Here is a 17,046-nt window from a genome sequence, read left to right on the forward strand (position 1 = left end):
CAAGGAAGAACCCTCCCCTGGCTGCTGCAGCTGGAGGGAGATCCAGCTCCCAATGGAATGCTGGCAACAGCCTCCCAGATGGTCTCTACCCAGCCCTTGGCAATGGCTCAGAATGGCAGCAGCTCCAGTGCCAGCTGGGTCCCTGCACGAGTCCTTGTCCCAGCCCTGCCACACGACACCCACGGGACACCCACGGGCACACAGGCCTTGCTTGCACAATTCCTCACCCACAGCTCAGGGAAAGCCACACAATGTTAAGAAATAACCAGGGCTGAGAGCACTCATCACTCCAGTCCATCAGGAGTTGGAGGCAGTTTGGTAGGGAACACACCCAAATTCTAACCCCAGCTCTACATTTCTAACAGGTTCTCTTAGAAAGATCCTGGACAGGGACTCAGACAACAGAACCCAAACACTGCACAAGCAATAGCAGAAGGTGTGTTGGGAAGAACAGAAGTTCCCTTTTTTCCTTAACACTCTGGGACTGTAGGACCCAATCTTTGCAACCAAGTGACACCAGAGATGTGATTAACACTTAAACCTCTCCCCCATGGTTCTGTCTCAGAGAACTGGGCCAGCCCTGAGCTACTCCCAGGTGCCTGCAGTGCTTTGGGGAGGGGCAGGACGACGCCCCACTTCTGCTTGGAAACATCCAAGATGAGGAAAAGCCACTTCCCTTCTCTCTCTCTGACCCAGAACCAAAGCAGTCCTGTGGGACAACACGGACTATGCACGGAAGGCCCAAGTCAGTGGGGGGAAAAACACCCTAAACAAACCAAACCACCCCAAATTTCCAGATAAAAACACGCTGCTTCCTTAACAGGAGCACACCAAACTCATTGAAGCCAGAGAGGAAATTACAAACAAACAAACAAAGACCCAAAAAGGTGCTTTGCACTGATACACTCTCTGGTTGATCATCCCAAAGGAGATTCTCCACAGATCACAAGCAAGTACCAATACTTTGTCCTCTGTTGAAAATTAACAACTTGAGGGGCTGGACGTGTCCAGTGAGGGTTCAGGGGCTGGTGGGTCGTTTGTGGCTGATCCCGACCGGCCCAGGCCAAACCCAACCACCCCCATCGCTGCTCCAGCCCAAACCTGGGGGCAACATTCACACAGTTTGGAAACACTCCCCTTCCCTGCTACTCTGTCCTTCCTTGCACATCCAGTGCCCAGGGAGCAAATGCCAACCCCAGGAGGAGAGAAACGTGTCCCTGTGACTTACCCCAGCCCACGGGCAGCACCAGGAGCCCCCAGCGCCGGCCGGCGGGGCTGCAGCCTCTTGCCTTGGGCTGCTCACAGCCCAGGGCACTTGGCAGAGCTGGGCTGCATTCAGGGCTTGGTCCTGGCCTGGAAGAGAGGAGAACAAGGCAATTAAGTGCACTGGGCAAGTCAAAGGCTCCTGCCCCTCACCCTTCTGTTCTGATTGCTCACTAGAGAGTTTTAGCCATGAAAAATCCAGGGGGGACACCAAATAAAATGGGACCTTTTCCAGCATTTTCATTCCTACCTCTTTCAGGTATTAAAAGGAGGCTCAGCTTTCTTACTGCATTCCTTGCCCCATTGGAACAGAACCCTTTTCATTCCAAACCCCCCTTGTGAGTCAGTCCATCCTCTGCCACTGGACTTTGGACAAAGGAAGAGACACCTGGGATGCTGGAGCCCAGGAAAGGAGGGAGAGAAACCTGCCAGGGAAAGGTTTCAAGGCACTCCAGAACTCACAAATATGTTCCTGCCTTGCCAGCCCACCCCAATTCTGTGCCACCCACCTGAGCTGGGCAGGCGAGGCCAAGGCTCCCCTTCCTCCTGCCAATCACTGTCCCAGCACATGGATCCCCGTGCTGGGCAGCACTTGGGAAAACTTGGGAAAGGCAGAAGGAAAATGGCAGTGCCTGTCAGAAAATGAGTGTCTGTGAACATCCCTTCTGCACAAATTTAATGCCATCCCTCTGCTCCAACAAACCAGGGCAGGCAGGTCTCTGCAGCCCAGGAGAACAGGAAGGAGAACTGCAGGAACACAGGCAGACACGGGCAGCTCTTGGCACTGATTCCCTGCAGCCCTCTCTGCACTTGGGGCTCTTGGCACTTCATTTATAAGGAATGGGGGGGCAGCAACCCAGGAATGCCCCTCAGAAACAGGGGCCTGGGCACCTGGAGATTAGAGGAGGGGAGTTGTGAGGGGAGACACAGAGAGAGAACAGGAACAGGGGTTGTTTGGGAACAGGGTGTGTGTCCAGCAGGGATGGGAACTGGAAACACGGGAGGCTGGAGGAAGGCAGGGGGTGAGCACTGGCCTGACTTGGATGGATCTTTTCTCCCTTGGCTCAGGGGCCTCAGCTCCACCTTCTCTGAGAGCAGCAGAGAACTGCTGCAAGGGAAGAGTTCATTTAGGCACAAGCCAGTGATGCAGCCACTGGGGCAGGGGAAGAGGAACTGACACCGAAATGACACAATCACCACTGAAAGGGACTTTATTGAGCTGCAACACAAACACAGTCACAGCAGGGCAGAGCAGGAGGTGCCCACAGGAGCACCAGCACAGCAGCTGGGCTTGCAGGAACACCCTCTTCTCAAGGGATGGAGCCAGGGGCGGGCAGTTGGGATCCATCCTGGGGGGCTGGAGAGCACTCAGGCATCAGGGCCAAGTCCTGCCCCCTCCCTGCAGACAGTTCAGCCCCAGCACCAGGGGGATTCTCTGCCTCTCCCCCCACTATTCATTAGAACTCAACAGCTCAATGCTGTGGAATTTTAGCTCCATAGATGTTTTACACAGTTGAGCTTCACGGGAACTGGGGCACTTGTCCTTATTCCTGACGCTTCCAGTGCTGCATTTCCAGGATCCTTGGAGCACGAGGAACCTTCCAGACTGCTCCAAACCTTCACAGCCCACTTGCTCTTCTTGCCACAGCTGGACCAGCTCAGTGTCCCTGCAGAAAGAGAAGGCAATGATCCTTTCTGAAACCAGAACCTCCCCCCCTTTGCTTTCCCATTCCAGGTTTGGTTCCTTACACAACTGAGGCTCTTCCAGGCCTTGCCAAGTGGCAGCCAAGGAATCCAACCTCAGAACCTGCCAGGGAGCAACATCTGTGCCACAGCAACATCATTCCAGGCCTCTCCCTGACAACCCTCTGCTTCTCCCAACAGCTCCACTGGCAACACAACTTGCCCTGAAGGCACAAAGGCTCCTTTTGGGAGCACCATGAGCCATCTAGACTGTAGCACTGGAATTCCATCTCCTGGACAAGCTGGGAAAGCAGAGAAGAAAACCAGGACCTTATGAATGAACTGGGGGCACCTCTTCACCCAAGAGCCGCTCCAAGAAAGGTACTGAGTCAACACCTCACCAAAGACACAGGAAAACAAGGAGCCACTCCTTCTGTTGTGTTAAGGACTGAGAAAGTTGGACCTGTGTCTGACCAGGACATGTGCAACCCAAATGCTGGGGACTGGAACACACACCTTGCACTCCTCCAGCTCTTACCATCACATTCCAGAGAAAACAGCCAATTGCACCATCACTGCTCATTTCTTAATCCCAATCCCACCCTTCTTTGGCACTTGGAGCACCACTTTTATCACCCAGTTACAGCCCATTAGAGAGCTCCATGTCTAGCACGGCCAGGTAGCCCTGGGATACTGTCAGCAATGCCTGAATCCATTGCAGGGACCTTGCTTTGAGCTCCCCAGGGCCGGGCACCCCGAGGATCTCCCCGAATAATCCTTTCGGTGCGCGCTGGAGTCCTCGGGGTGCCCCAGCCCGGGGGGCACCAACAGCACTGTCCCTCCAGGGGCCCAATTTGGTCCCAAACTGCAGGGGGATCTTGCCTGTGTCCCAGACTGGTCCGGGGATCTGAGGCCCTTCCCGAGAAAATCTCGGTGCCGGCGTGAAGGCCCAGAGATCCCTTGGAGCCACGGGAGAGCAGGCACAGAGTCCCTCCTGGGGGCCAATTCTGCTGCCTCAACTCAGCTCTGCAAAGAAGCCTCTAAGGCTCAGCTGGGGAGTTTTAGAAGCCAGGCATTCCTTGCTTACAACACCCTGCCATGATCCCAGCCCAACGGGTGTCCTGGCAATCCGCTCCCAAAGGGCACACAGAGGTGTCTCCACTGCAGCTGATATGGCAGCATTACAGGAGGGTTCATTTTCCTTCCCTGCATTCCTGGTCCACATTCAGGACATTTCCCAACACTCATCACCATACACACCTACCCTTATAACATTTCCGAGGGGCTTCACCGAGGGCCTTCCCAGGTCTTCTCTGTCTGGAGCCCTCCAAGTCCTCAGTGCCTGCCTGAGGAACCTCAACACAACTCACCTGCTGACACGGGAACTTGGTGCTGCTTGGATGATGCCTCAGTTCCCTTCTTCCTTCTTTCTTCACCTCCCTTGGCTGGTCCCTTGAAATCCCTTGGCTCAGCTCTGGGCAGTTTCCAGGCTACATCCCACTGCAAAAAGGATTAGCTCTTGTTACATCTCCACACTCAGAAAGCATTCCACATTTTTTTCTTGACACTGGGCCACTAGGCTAGTGTCTCACTATTTAAAGCATAGTTTGACTCCTCAGTGACAGCAACTGACAGCCCTGAATCATAACACAGGCTGAGACACAAACACGGATGGGAACTCTGAAGGATCCACTTTGTTCTGCTCAACAATCAAAAGGAGCTTCCTTAACTCAAGAATAACAGACCCAACATCCTTGTTCTGCAACTTTACCTGCTATAAATGTGACCCACAAGACCTGCAAAGGCCCTTTCCCCTTCACCTGCAGGGCTGGCAGTGCCACCACTCGACACGGCCCCAGTGGCTGGGCAGGAACGGAGGGGCTGGGGCGTCCAATCCATCGGCCCAGGCGGCACCAGGAGTTCCTGCAGTTCCTGCAGGGGAGAGCCTCAAGCCAACAAAGGATTAGGAAGACCAGTTTAAACTTTAGTATGTGTATCACCTGAAATATGGGGAGTTGGACAAGGCCTACTGGGGCAACAAGGACACACTCAAGGCTATCTATTCAAAGGATCTACTAGCACACAAAAGCTATCACTGTCCTTCTGTCAGGGGGAACTCAGAAAACTCTCTTGGTCAAGACCCTCCAGGAGGATTTCCAGCTTTTGGGGCTCCCTTTTAACCATTTTTCCCATCACTGTAGCTGGGACTATCACCTGCCCTACAGGGGGAACAGCCCACAAAGGTCACCATCAGGGATGCCATGAACTCAAAGTCCCTTCTCAGGGGGGTCACTGCACACCTTGGCCTTTCTTTGCCCTCCCCACCAAAGATGCTGCCAACAGTTCTGAGACATCTGGCAGACCCAGAGCTCTCCTCAGGGAAGGCTTCAGCTGCTTAAAGGCTGCCCTTGCACCATCTAGCCAAGGTAGCAAATTCTTACAGGCTCTTGGAAAAGTTGGCATCACAGTCTTACCACACATCCAGAGGGAGCAATCCAGAGTCCAGCCCGTGCCACCATTCCCAGGGAGGCAGTTCCTGGGCTGTCTGGGGCTCAGGGAGGAGTCACAGGGCTTCTCTTCTTCCTTCCCGCTTCCCCCATTTTCTCCTGCAAAAGCAAAGGTTTCTTGGCTTTCCTCGCTCCAGGACATGCAGCAAAGGCCATCTTTTCAATCTAAGACTGCAAACTACTCCAGGTTGTCATTTCAGGGGGTTCTCTCACGTCCTGCACTCATCAATCCCCTTGGCCATTGGTTTTCTTGGTAGGTTCTTGCATTCACCTTCTACAACCAAACCAGGAGGAGCAAATTCAGCTCTTACTGCAACCAATCCAAGCTGGTATTCTGATTTTAAAGGATACTGGCTTGGCCTTACCAGGAGAGATCCCATATCAGGGGTAATTCTTACAGGTTCTGCCCTCTTCCACTCTCCTGGAGTTCTACAGGAACAACTGCAACTGCCACTTCAGTCGGGACCTTGCTCTGACAGGAGTTATTCCCTGCACAACAAGAGCTGCTGCTTGGACACATTTAGTTTCAGCAATTACAGTGTCAATATTCCCATCTCTCAATTTCATTTCTGCCTCAAGTTTTTGACTCAATCTCTTCCTAGCACAGGTTTGGGGGAGTTTGACAAATAGACAAACTCCGGAATCACCCAGTGTTTTCCCAGTCTGACCCCTGTCACACCAATCACCTTAACAGTGCCAGTCCTTCATTCTCCCTCACTGGTGTCAAGGACTGAGGAAGTTGGACCTGTGTCTGACCAGGACATGTGCAACCCAAATGCTGGGGACTGAACACACACCTTGCACTCCTGCAGCTCTTACAGTCACATTGCAGAGCAAACAGCCAATTGCACCATCACTGCTCATTTCTTAATCCCAATCCCACCCTTCTTTGGCACTCAGAACACCACTTTTATCACCCAATTAGAGCCCATTAGAGAGCTCCATGTCTAGCAGGGACAGGTAGCCCTGGGATACTGTCAGCAATGCCTGAATCCATTGCAGGGACCTTGCTTTGAGCTCCCCAGGGCCGGGCACCCCGAGGATCTCCCCGAATAATCCTTTCGGTGCGCGCTGGAGTCCTCGGGGTGCCCCAGCCCGGGGGGCACCAACAGCACTGTCCCTCCAGGGGCCCAATTTGCTGCCAAGGCTTCAATGCACAGCCCAAAAGGCATTTCAAGAGGCCTTCTTGGGAACCCACCAACATGTACGGGCAGGAAGCCCCAAGAAGGCCTCATTTCTAAAGGCAGGGGGATCTTGCCTGTGTCCCAGACTGGTCCGGGGATCTGAGGCCCTTCCCGAGAAAATCTCGGTGCCGGCGTGAAGGCCCAGAGATCCCTTGGAGCCACGGGAGAGCAGGCACAGAGTCCCTCCTGGGGGCCAATTCTGCTGCCTCAACTCAGCTCTGCAAAGAAGCCTCTAAGGCTCAGCTGGGGAGTTTTAGAAGCCAGGCATTCCTTGCTTACAACACCCTGCCATGATCCCAGCCCGTCGGGTGTCCTGGCAATCCGCTCCCAAAGGGCACACGGAGGTGTCTCCACTGCAGCTGGTGGGAGGGGGCAGCATTACAGGAGGGCTCATTTTCCTTCCCTGCATTCCTGTTCCACATTCAGGACACTCCCAACACCTGTTACCATATACACAAACCTTTATAAGGTCTCTGAGGGGCTCTATCAGGGGTCTCTGGTGCTCACCTGTGCCTGCAGCCCCCAACGTTCTCAGTGACCACCTTATCAACTTCAAGACAACTCACCTGGCTCTAGAGGAATTTGGTGTTGCTCGGCTACTGCCTCAGATCCCTTCTTCATTCTTTCTTTACTTTGCTTGCTCAGTCCCTTTCAGTTCCTTGGCTCTGCTCCAGGCAGTTTCTAGGGTACATCCCACTGCAAAAACTACCAGTTCTTGGTACACCTCAGAACTCAGACATCAGGGAGCCAGGCAGAAATCAACTAATCCAGGGCACTGCCTCCAAATATTGGGACAAAATACGGTAACATTCCATGGCCTCCCTTGGTAAATAAACCCCAAACTGCTCAGACACAAACAATAACCTGCACACTACAACAATCTGGCCCTGTGGGTTCAACCTGGCCAAGTCAGCGGGGACATTACACAAGGTCAACTTTCTTCCACGTTTCAGTTATGGCACAAAAATCAGGGAAATCACAGACTCCCCCACAGAGTTTGACACCGAGGAGAGAAGAAAACCAAAGCCATCCCCAGGGCTGCAATAGCTCAGGCTCCCAAAAAGGCCCAGGGGTTTCAGGTTTCTGTGGGGCTTCCCAGGTTTTCCCTGTCTAGAACCCTCCAAGTCCTCAGTGCCTGCCTGAGGAACCTCAACACAACTCACCTGCTTACACAGGAACTTGGTGCTGCTTGGCTGCTGCCTCAGTTCCCTTCTTCCTTCTTTCTTCACCTCCCTTGCTTGGTCCCTTTAAATCCCTTGGCTCAGCTCTGGGCAGTTTCCAGGCTACATCCCACTGCAAAAAGGATTGGCTCTTGTTACATCTCAACACTCAGATATCATTCCACATTTTTTTCTTGACACTGGGCCACTAGGCCAGTGTCTCACTATTTAAAGCATAGTTTGACTCCTCAGTGACAGCAACTGACAGCCCTGAATCATAACACAGGCTAAGACACAATCACGGATGGGAACTCTGAAGGATCCACTTTGTTCTGCTCACCAAGCAAAAGGAGCTTTCCTAACTCAAGAATAACAGACTCCACGTCCTTGTTCTGCAACTTTACCTGCTGTAAATGGGATCCCCAAGACCTGCAAAGGCCCTTTCCCCTTCACCTGCAGGGCTGGCAGTGCCACCACTCGACACGGCCCCAGTGGCTGGGCAGGAACGGAGGGGCTGGGGCGTCCAATCCATCGGCCCAGGCGGCACCAGGAGTTCCTGCAGTTCCTGCAGGGGAGAGCCTCAAGCCAACAAAGGATTAGGAAGAGCAGTTTCAACTTTAACATGTGTATCTCCTGGAAGATGGGGAGTTGGACAAGGCCTACTGGGGCAACAAGGACACACTCAAGGCTACCTATTCAAAGGATCTACTAGCACACAAAAGCTATCACTGTCCTTCTGTCAGGGGGAACTCAGAAAACTCTCTTGGTCAAGACCCTCCAGGAGGATTTCCAGCTTTTGGGGCTCCCTTTTAACCATTTTTCCCATCACTGTAGCTGGGACTATCACCTGCCCTACAGGGGGAACAGCCCACAAAGGTCACCATCAGGGATGCCGTTAACTCAAAGTCCCTTCTCAGGGGGGTCACTGCACACCTTGGCCTTTCTTTGCCCTCCCCACCAAAGAGGCTTCCAACAGTTCTGACACATCTGGCACACCCAGAGCTCTCCTCAGGGAATGCTTCAGCTGCTTAAAGGCTGCCCTTGCACCATCTAGCCAAGGTAGCAAATTCTTACAGGCTCTTGGAAAAGTTGGCATCACAGTCTTACCACACATCCAGAGGGAGCAATCCAGAGTCCAGCCCGTGCCACCATTCCCAGGGAGGCAGTTCCTGGGCTGTCTGGGGCTCAGGGAGGAGTCACGGGGCTTCTTTGCTTCCTTCCCACTCTCCAGATTTTCTCCTGCAAAAGCAAAGGTTTCTTGGCTTTCCTCGCTCCAGGAGATGCAGCAAAGGCCATCTTTTCAATCTAAGACTGCAAACTACTCCAGGTTGTCATTTCAGGGGGTTCTCTCACGTCCTGCACTCATCAATCCCCTTGGCCATTGGTTTTCTTGGCAGGTTCTTGCATTCACCTTCTACAAGTAAACCAGGAGGAGCAAATTCAGCTCTTACTGCAACCAATCCAAGCTGGCATTCTGATTTTAAAGGATGCTGGCTTGGCCTTACCAGGAGAGATCCCACATCAGGGGTAATACCTACAGCTTCTGCCCTCTTCCACTCTCCTGCAATTCCACTGGCCCACACCACAGGAACAACTGCAGCTGCCACTTCAGTCGGGCCCTTGCTGCTGACAGGAGTTATTCCCTGCACAACAAGAGCTGCTGCTTGGACACATTGAGTTTCAGCAATTACAGTGTCAATAGCCCCAGTTTTTCATTTCATTTCTGCCTCAACTTTGCCAGTCCATCTCTTCCTAGCACAGGTTTGTATGAATTTGGCAAACAGACAAACTTGGGAATTACCAAATGCTGGGGACTGGAACACACACCTTGCACTCCTGCAGCTCTTACAGTTACATTCCAGAGAAAACAGCCAATTGCACCATCACTGCTCATTTCTTAACCCCAATCCCACCCTTCTTTGGCACTTGGAGCACCACTTTTATCACCCAATTAGAGCCCATTAGAGAGCTCCATGTCTAGCAGGGACAGGTACCTCTGGGATACTGTCAGCAATGCCTGAATCCATTGCAGGGACCTTGCTTTGAGCTCCCCAGGGCCGGGCACCCCGAGGATCTCCCCGAATAATCCTTTCGGTGCGCGCTGGAGTCCTCGGGGTGCCCCAGCCCGGGGGGCACCAACAGCACTGTCCCTCCAGGGGCCCAATTTGGTCCCAAACTGCAGGGGGATCTTGCCTGTGTCCCAGACTGGTCCGGGGATCTGAGGCCCTTCCCGAGAAAATCTCGGTGCCGGCGTGAAGGCCCAGAGATCCCTTGGAGCCACGGGAGAGCAGGCACAGAGTCCCTCCTGGGGGTCAATTCTGCTGCCTCAACTCAGCTCTTCAAAGAAGCCTCTAAGACTCAGCTGATGAGTTTTAGAAGCCAGGCATTGCTACACACTGTAAGATATTTTACGAGCTTACTGACTGAAAAAGCATAAAGCTTTTATCAGGGACATCTGACCTCCAACAGACAGCTCCTTTCCCCTTTCAGTACAAAATTATTTTCATGGGATCATTTAATAGGAAATGCCCAGGAAATCCAGATTGTGCTTTCCAGAACAGAAAATAAACACAGAGAAAGATTTTTGCTCAAGTGTAACATACTCCAGAACAGACCTGACTTTAATTTTACTCTTTATTTTCAAATCCAGCAGGAGAGTTGGCACATTACCCATGGTACTCTCAAAGCCCATCTCACAAGGGCTGTAGGAAAATCACAGTTGTTCGAGTCCCTTGTGCCTGCAGATGCCTGGGGATCCTCTCCATCCACCTCGTGCTCTCCCAACAGCAGAAAGGGTGACCTCAGGGACACAGTGGCACTCGACAGCCTGCTGAGAGAGCAAGGAAACCTTCAGCATAAAGCTCAGTTGGAATCTAAAGCTTCCTTTCCTGGGAGCTTTGTGCAACCAAGAGGGAGAAAATTTGCATCTCCTTTGGTACAGGAGTCAACAGAGGCCAACAGAGCTTTCACCTTTTTCAGACAACTGTGCCCTTTTTGGCTCCCTGGCAGCTCCAATGGCACCAGAACCCCCTTCCTGCACACCCACGGGTGTCACACACAGGCACCCACGCACCTTTGCTCCAGCCCACACGGGGCCAACATTTCCTCACCCTGGATAGCCCAAGGGGAGTATTTTTGCTAGAGAGCACAGCAACCCCCCTGTCCTTGTAAACTGCCTCCCTGCAAAAAAGGAGCTGGTTCTCCTAGACGTTTCTCCAACACTCAAGGTCTCTTGAAGCTGCTCTCATGGCACCAAACCTGCTCGGGGTCTCTCCCAGCTGTTGGCTCTCCGTGGAGTTAACAGGCACACACTCCATTCCATCCTCCCCCAGCCAAACCCAGTTCTCACCGGCAGGACGGGCCCTGCCCTTACCTGTCCAAGCTCCCGGGCTCGGCACAGCCGTGGGTACAGAGCAGCTTCCCAAGGCAGCTCCCGCCCGGCAGGAAGCACAACTCGCCACACTCCACCAGCCGCGGGGCACTGACCTGAGCTGAGCCCCAGCGAGGGCACAACTGCACAGAAAAGGAGCAAAAAGCATTAACGCAGCACCAAGAAACTGAGACCAGTCTTTGCCTCCTAACCCTGCACGGGGAAAGGCTCTGGGATTCCGAGGCAAACCCTGAGACACCCAGAGAGCACCAGCCCCGCAGCCCTGCCACGGCTCCCCCCGGGGGCACCCGGCAGGTAACTGGCTTACCCTGCCCCCGCTGCCCAGCACAACGCGCCCCTAAACGCCCCCAGCTGCCCCGGTCCACAAACCCAGCGGCCAAGGCGCTCTCCCCTCCGCAGCCCGGGCAGCAGCAGGGCCGCACCCTCAGCCCTCACACACAACCGCCCGCACCTGTCCCGCCGGCCCTTATGTACCGCGGGCCGGCAGCGCTGCCCAATCAGCACTCGAGCGCCTCCGCCCAATCGCAGCCCGCCTGGCCCTGCGGCCCCGCCCCGCCCGCTCAGCCCGGCCCCGCCCCTCGGCGCGGCCCCGCCCCCCGTTCCCTCAGCGCGGCTCCCGCCGCCGCCGCCGCAGCCCCGGCAGCGCTGCTGGGGCCGGGGAAGGGCGGGTGGGAGCTCCGCGGGCACGGCCCGGCCGGGAGCTCTCCCGGGACAAGGGGAGCGGGGCCTGCGGGGACAGCGGCGGTCTTGGGGGCGGGCAGGGCGGGGCTGGGCGGGTCGAGGGGCGGGGCCGGCGCGACCCCGCGGGGAAGGGACCCCCGTGCCGGCCCCGTCCGGCCCCGCCGCTGGCCCTGCTCGGCCACCGCCCCCTCGCCTCGACCACAGTTTTAACATTATAGAGCCAAGATTTAATCCCGAGCGCCGCAAGCTCCCAAGTGCAGGGCATTTCCATAGACTTGTTATTTTTCTCTTTTTAATGACCGCGTTGCCAAAGTCGGGGAAATCCAATCAGCATTCCCTAAACACCATCACTTCTCCATCCACCTGCGATCAGGGGCCGATGGGCAGCAGCCTGCCCTGGACGGGCTGCAGGGATGCTGGGAAGGCCGCTGTTCCCAGGTTGGAAGGACTCTGGCCGTGATCCCTGGCCCGTGGACAGAAAGCCCAGAGCCAAGGGGAACTCCAGCCAGCTGCAGGCAGATGTTACTCCGTCCCAGTGTGCCGGGGGTGGGGGTGAAGCTGCCCTTCCCCGTCCGGCAGCAGAAGTCATCCCCTGGGCAGAACCCACCCTGATCCTCAGCCCTGTAGGAGCCAATTCGCCTTTCCCCTTAGGCACGTACGTTGGTCTCTCTGTTAGTTCTCAGACACTCACACACCCAGGTCCTGCTCTTTTTTACCCCCCCCCGGGGGCTGCATTTTGCCAATGGGATTTTCCCACTTTTCAGCAGACCAGGGATTGTTTTCCAAGGTCCCCAGGACATTTCTGGAGCTGACCCGTTACCGAGCACAGGGCACAGGACAAGGGAAGAATAAAGTTTTTAGCCCTCACCACACAACATTTTCTTTTCCCGTAGCAACTCGCTCCAACTCTTCCCATCTCAGAAGGTTCCTTGACTCTGGTCATCCTCCAAGGATTCTGGGAGGAGATTTCACACCCACAAATCAAGATCCCAGACCCAGAGGGCTGTCCACGGAGTTGGAGGAGTGTTGGCTGCTCCAGTGAATTTCCTCCGTGTGCCAACATAAAAACAACAGCATCGCTTTCCAACCCTCTTGGGCTGGTACTGTCACAATGGAAAACTCCTTTTCCATGTCCAGAGGCAGGAGATTGTCCTGGTCAGGCTGTGGGACCTTAAACTGCACATTTGTCTGGGGGCTGTGACCGGGATTCCAGCAGGGAAGGAGCCTCCTGTGTGTGGAACTGGGCAGGTTTTCCCTCAGGGAGGCTCTCACTTTGCTCCTTGGCACATTTTCTCTGGAACATGAAATGAAGATTATTATCGAATACCCACGGGGAAGCAAATTACTGTTTCTTGTTTACCAGCTACGAACAAAACTCTTCCAGAAACCAGCACTGGAAGGGCTGGAAGTTGCTGCTTCACCCTATGGTGCCAGAAAAAGAGAGAAAACACAAAATGTGTGTCCCAAAATAACGATAAAATGATTCCTCCCGCTTTTAGTGCGACCAGGGATAACTCTGCCATGGAATGACAAAGAACTTCTCCCTCAGACCACCAGAGACCCCTGGAAAAGCCAAACTGCAGCAGGTGAGGAAGAAAAGGCAGCTCTGGGGACAGCACAGCTCCTGCTGCTCCTGGGGACTGGTGGCAGCCAAAAGCACCTTCCCATGGCCAGAGGGTCTCTCCTAAAGCACCACCTCTGGGAAGCAAAGGGTTACGGAAGAAATGGAGTGGGAATTTACAATAACAATAATAATATTTTTAATGGGGAAGAGCAGCAAAGGCAGCAATAGGAAGTCCAGGGCAGCAGGAGACTCTTGGCTCCCTCCCTGGCTGTAAAACACCTGCAGAGGCTTCGAAGTTCACACAAGAACCTCAGGATTTGGACACTCGGGCCTTACTTTAAATTCCAGTGACACTGGGGAATTGGAGGTGTCCTAAAGGCACCTCCACTCAGAATTCCATTTTAAGCCTTCTGCCACCGGTGAATTTTGCTGTTCTCCTGCCAGGAACACTCCACCCCTGCTTCTTTAGGCATCTCCACCTGGGATATAAAACGGACATGGAAAAAGTTTGGAATGCTGCTTCCAAGTCAGGTTCCCTGCTAGGAAATGACTCCAGCTCTCTTGCACCTCAGCGTGTTTTAAACACAGCGTGGCCCTTCCTGACTGCAGACTCTGAGCTGCACAGCCTGGGAGCTGGGGAGTAAAATCAGCTGTGCTCTAATCCCAGCTGCACACGGAAACATGGATCTGGGGGCTGGATTGGGATACATGCAGGCACTTCAGAGAGCTTCAATCTCCGTTTTTCAGTGATTCAGTCAGGCATTTCCCAGTTGATTGCTGCTCAGTCTCTCCCTGCCCAGTACCAGATCCCTCCAGCTGGGAGGTAAATGGATCTCTCAAGAGTTCTCTCATTATCTCCCATTTATTGGGACTTAAGAGGAAAAACCCCCTGGGATCTGACTCGGATACAACCACTCCAGATATTCCACGAGGGGAACACTCCTTCACTTTCTCTGTGAATCTCTCAGAGCGGCTGAAACAGGGTGGCTGGAACAATATTTATGGCAACGTTCCAGCCTGTGAGTGAGCAATCCCTTATCCTGTAACTCCCATGGACTGAAATACTGGAGATCCAAGCTCAGCATTGGAGCTGAATTCACCAGTCCCTGGGTCTCCCTGTGGCTGTGCTCAGATTGCTCCTGCCTGGACATTTTGAACACTGACCAGTTCCTGCCCAAATGACAAAAATCAGCATTTGCAGTCACATCCCGTTTGTTGCCCCCTCCCGTTGTTATTTCTGTGATATTCATTATTGTTGCAGTGAGAGAAATAAACCGGAGGGGAAACTTGAGAAATAAAGGGTAAAAAATGGATTTTGTGGCGCATTTCTTGGGGGAGCTCACTTTGATTTTTGGGGGGATGTAAGTCACCCAAAAAGGCTGGAATTTCAATGGGAGCAGGAGAGAAAACCCCCGGGGAGCCCACTGGATCTGACAGAGCTGGGCAGGTCCAGAGAGTGGCTTTGGGGGCTCCTGGAGTCAGTGAGGAGTGAGGAGGGTGCGAGGACCAGCTCAGGATCAGAGCCCACCAAGGCTCATCCGGGGAGGGTCTGCAGGAGCCAGATCCCAGCTAAGGGCATTCCCCAGGGAATCCTCCTCCAGGGAAACGGGAGTGCCTTCCAGATCCTGACATCCCTGCACAGTTAAGGAAAACTGACATCTTTGCACAGCCGTGCCATCCCAAACCACGCTCCTCTCTGAAAACCAGAAAATAAGGGAAACACCTGGGGAGCAACGGGAAGAGAAGCTGCTGGAACAGCTCTGATTTCCCGGGTGGGTTTTATAATCCATTTTATCCGAGCTGGGATTTTCCCTACCTGTCCACCCCCGATTCCCTCGTTCTTACCCCAAAATGTCCGATCTCTCCCCAGCATGTCCCCTTTGTCCCCCACAGAATACCCCCGACAGTGACACCCCGGGACCCACACGGGCGAGCGGAGCCTTCGGTGCCCCGAGCCCTCAGCTCCCTGTGCCGCCGCCTTCCTGGGAATCCCACCGGGACACTGATCCCTGCGCCGGGACACCGAGACCCATCCGGGACACCGATCCCGAGACACTGATCCCGGGACACCGATCCTGGGACACTGAGACCCATCCGGGACACCGATCCCTGCGCCGGGACACCGAGACTCAGCCGAGACACCGAGCCCCCCGTGTCCCCTGCTCCGTGCCCGGGCAGCCCCGCTCGGTTCATCCCTCGGCAGTGCCGCTCCCGCTCTCATTCCTGCTCCCGCTTCCATTCCCGCTCCCATTCCCGGTGCCGCTCCCGGTCCCACTCCCACTCCCATTCCCGGTGCCGCTCCCATTCCCCATCCCACTCCCATTCCTGGTGCCGCTCCCGTTCCCATTCCCGCTCCCGTTCCCGCTCCCGTTCCCATTCCCGGTCCCATTCCCATTCCCAGTCCCGCTCCCATTCCCGCTCCCGCTCCCATTCCCGGTGCCGGTGCCGCTCCCATTCCCAGTCCCGTTCCCGGTGCCGCTCTCATTCCCATTCCCATTCCCGGTCCCGCTCCAGCTCCCATTCCCGCTCCCATTCCCGCTCCCATTCCCATTCCCGGTCCCGCTCCAATTCCCGGTCCCACTCCCATTCCGGCTGCCGTTCCCATTCCCGCTCCCGTTCCCATTCCTGCTCCCGTTCCCATTCCCGCTCCCATTCCCATTGCCGTTCCCATTCCCATTCCCATTCCCGTTCCCATTCCCGGTCTCGTTCCCATTCCCAGTCCCACTCCCATTCCCGTTCCCATTCCCGATGCCGCTCCTGCTCTCATTCCCGCTCCCATTCCCATTCCCGTTCCCATTCCCGCTCCCATTCCCTGTCCCCTTCCCGTTCCCATTCCCGTTCCCGCTCCCGTTCCCGCTCCCGTTCCCGCTCCCATTCCCGCTCCCGTTCCCGCTCCCGGTGCCGTTCCCGTTCCCATTCCCGATGCCGCTCCTGCTCTCATTCCCGTTCCCGCTCCCGTTCCCATTCCCATTCCCGCTCCCATTCCCGTTCCCGAGCTGCAGTGCCGGGGGTTCCCAGCAGACGGCAGCACTGAGCGCAAAGAGCCGCCGCGGGTTAATTAATGAGCCCCCCCTGAAATCCCGGCCCGGATCCCGGATTTGGGGAGTCACAGCGAGGGGAGAGAGAACAAACATCTGAACGCGCAGAGCTGTTCCCAGTTCCTTCCTACAGGTCACCTTCTCCTACATTTCCAAGCCCTTTATTGTTTTATTTATGCACACAAACCCTTTTATTTGTATTTGCAGTCCCTATAGATCCATAATCAGAGTTCCTCTCATAGTCCAAAATCCTGTCTATAATACAGCAGATACGTGGGTTTATTTTGAAATCAATTTATATATACATTAATATTATTTCCCTGTATATATAAAACCGAGGGACTTTACAGTTTGCAATGTTTTACACACGCACACCCCATGTGAATTTTCAGGCGTTTTGGGGCTGTCCTCTCCCTTTTTGGGGGAGAACTCACATGACCACCCTCATCCTCCACTCACCTGCTCTGTGACACCATCAGCCCCCAGACTCCCCCACCCCCAGAGAAGGCACAAAACGAGTCCAGCTGCCCTGACCAGCAGCTCGGTGCCTCCAGAAAGCCCTTGACACATGGACA

General features: G+C 54.6%; 2 long non-coding RNA genes across 3 annotated transcripts; both read right to left on the reverse strand.

The window, feature by feature from the left end:
- Positions 1–4,705: 4,705 nt before the first annotated feature.
- On the reverse strand, positions 4,706–7,841 carry LOC116788689. The gene is made up of 2 exons (XR_004357724.1): positions 7,801–7,841; positions 4,706–5,942 (listed from the first exon to the last, which is right to left on the reverse strand). It is a non-coding gene; the product is annotated as an uncharacterized LOC116788689 (long non-coding RNA).
- A 2,653-nt stretch (positions 7,842–10,494) lies between these two features.
- Positions 10,495–11,717, reverse strand: LOC116788693. Of its 2 annotated transcripts, none has more exons than XR_004357730.1 (3): positions 11,663–11,717; positions 11,171–11,310; positions 10,495–10,627 (listed from the first exon to the last, which is right to left on the reverse strand). It is a non-coding gene; the product is annotated as an uncharacterized LOC116788693 (long non-coding RNA). The 2 variants fall into 2 exon arrangements; XR_004357729.1 differs by lacking the exon at positions 11,663–11,717 and adding an exon at positions 11,611–11,639.
- Positions 11,718–17,046: the final 5,329 nt, after the last annotated feature.

This window comes from Chiroxiphia lanceolata, chromosome 6 (assembly GCF_009829145.1).
Source record: "Chiroxiphia lanceolata isolate bChiLan1 chromosome 6, bChiLan1.pri, whole genome shotgun sequence".
Classification (NCBI taxonomy): Eukaryota; Metazoa; Chordata; class Aves; order Passeriformes; family Pipridae; genus Chiroxiphia; species Chiroxiphia lanceolata.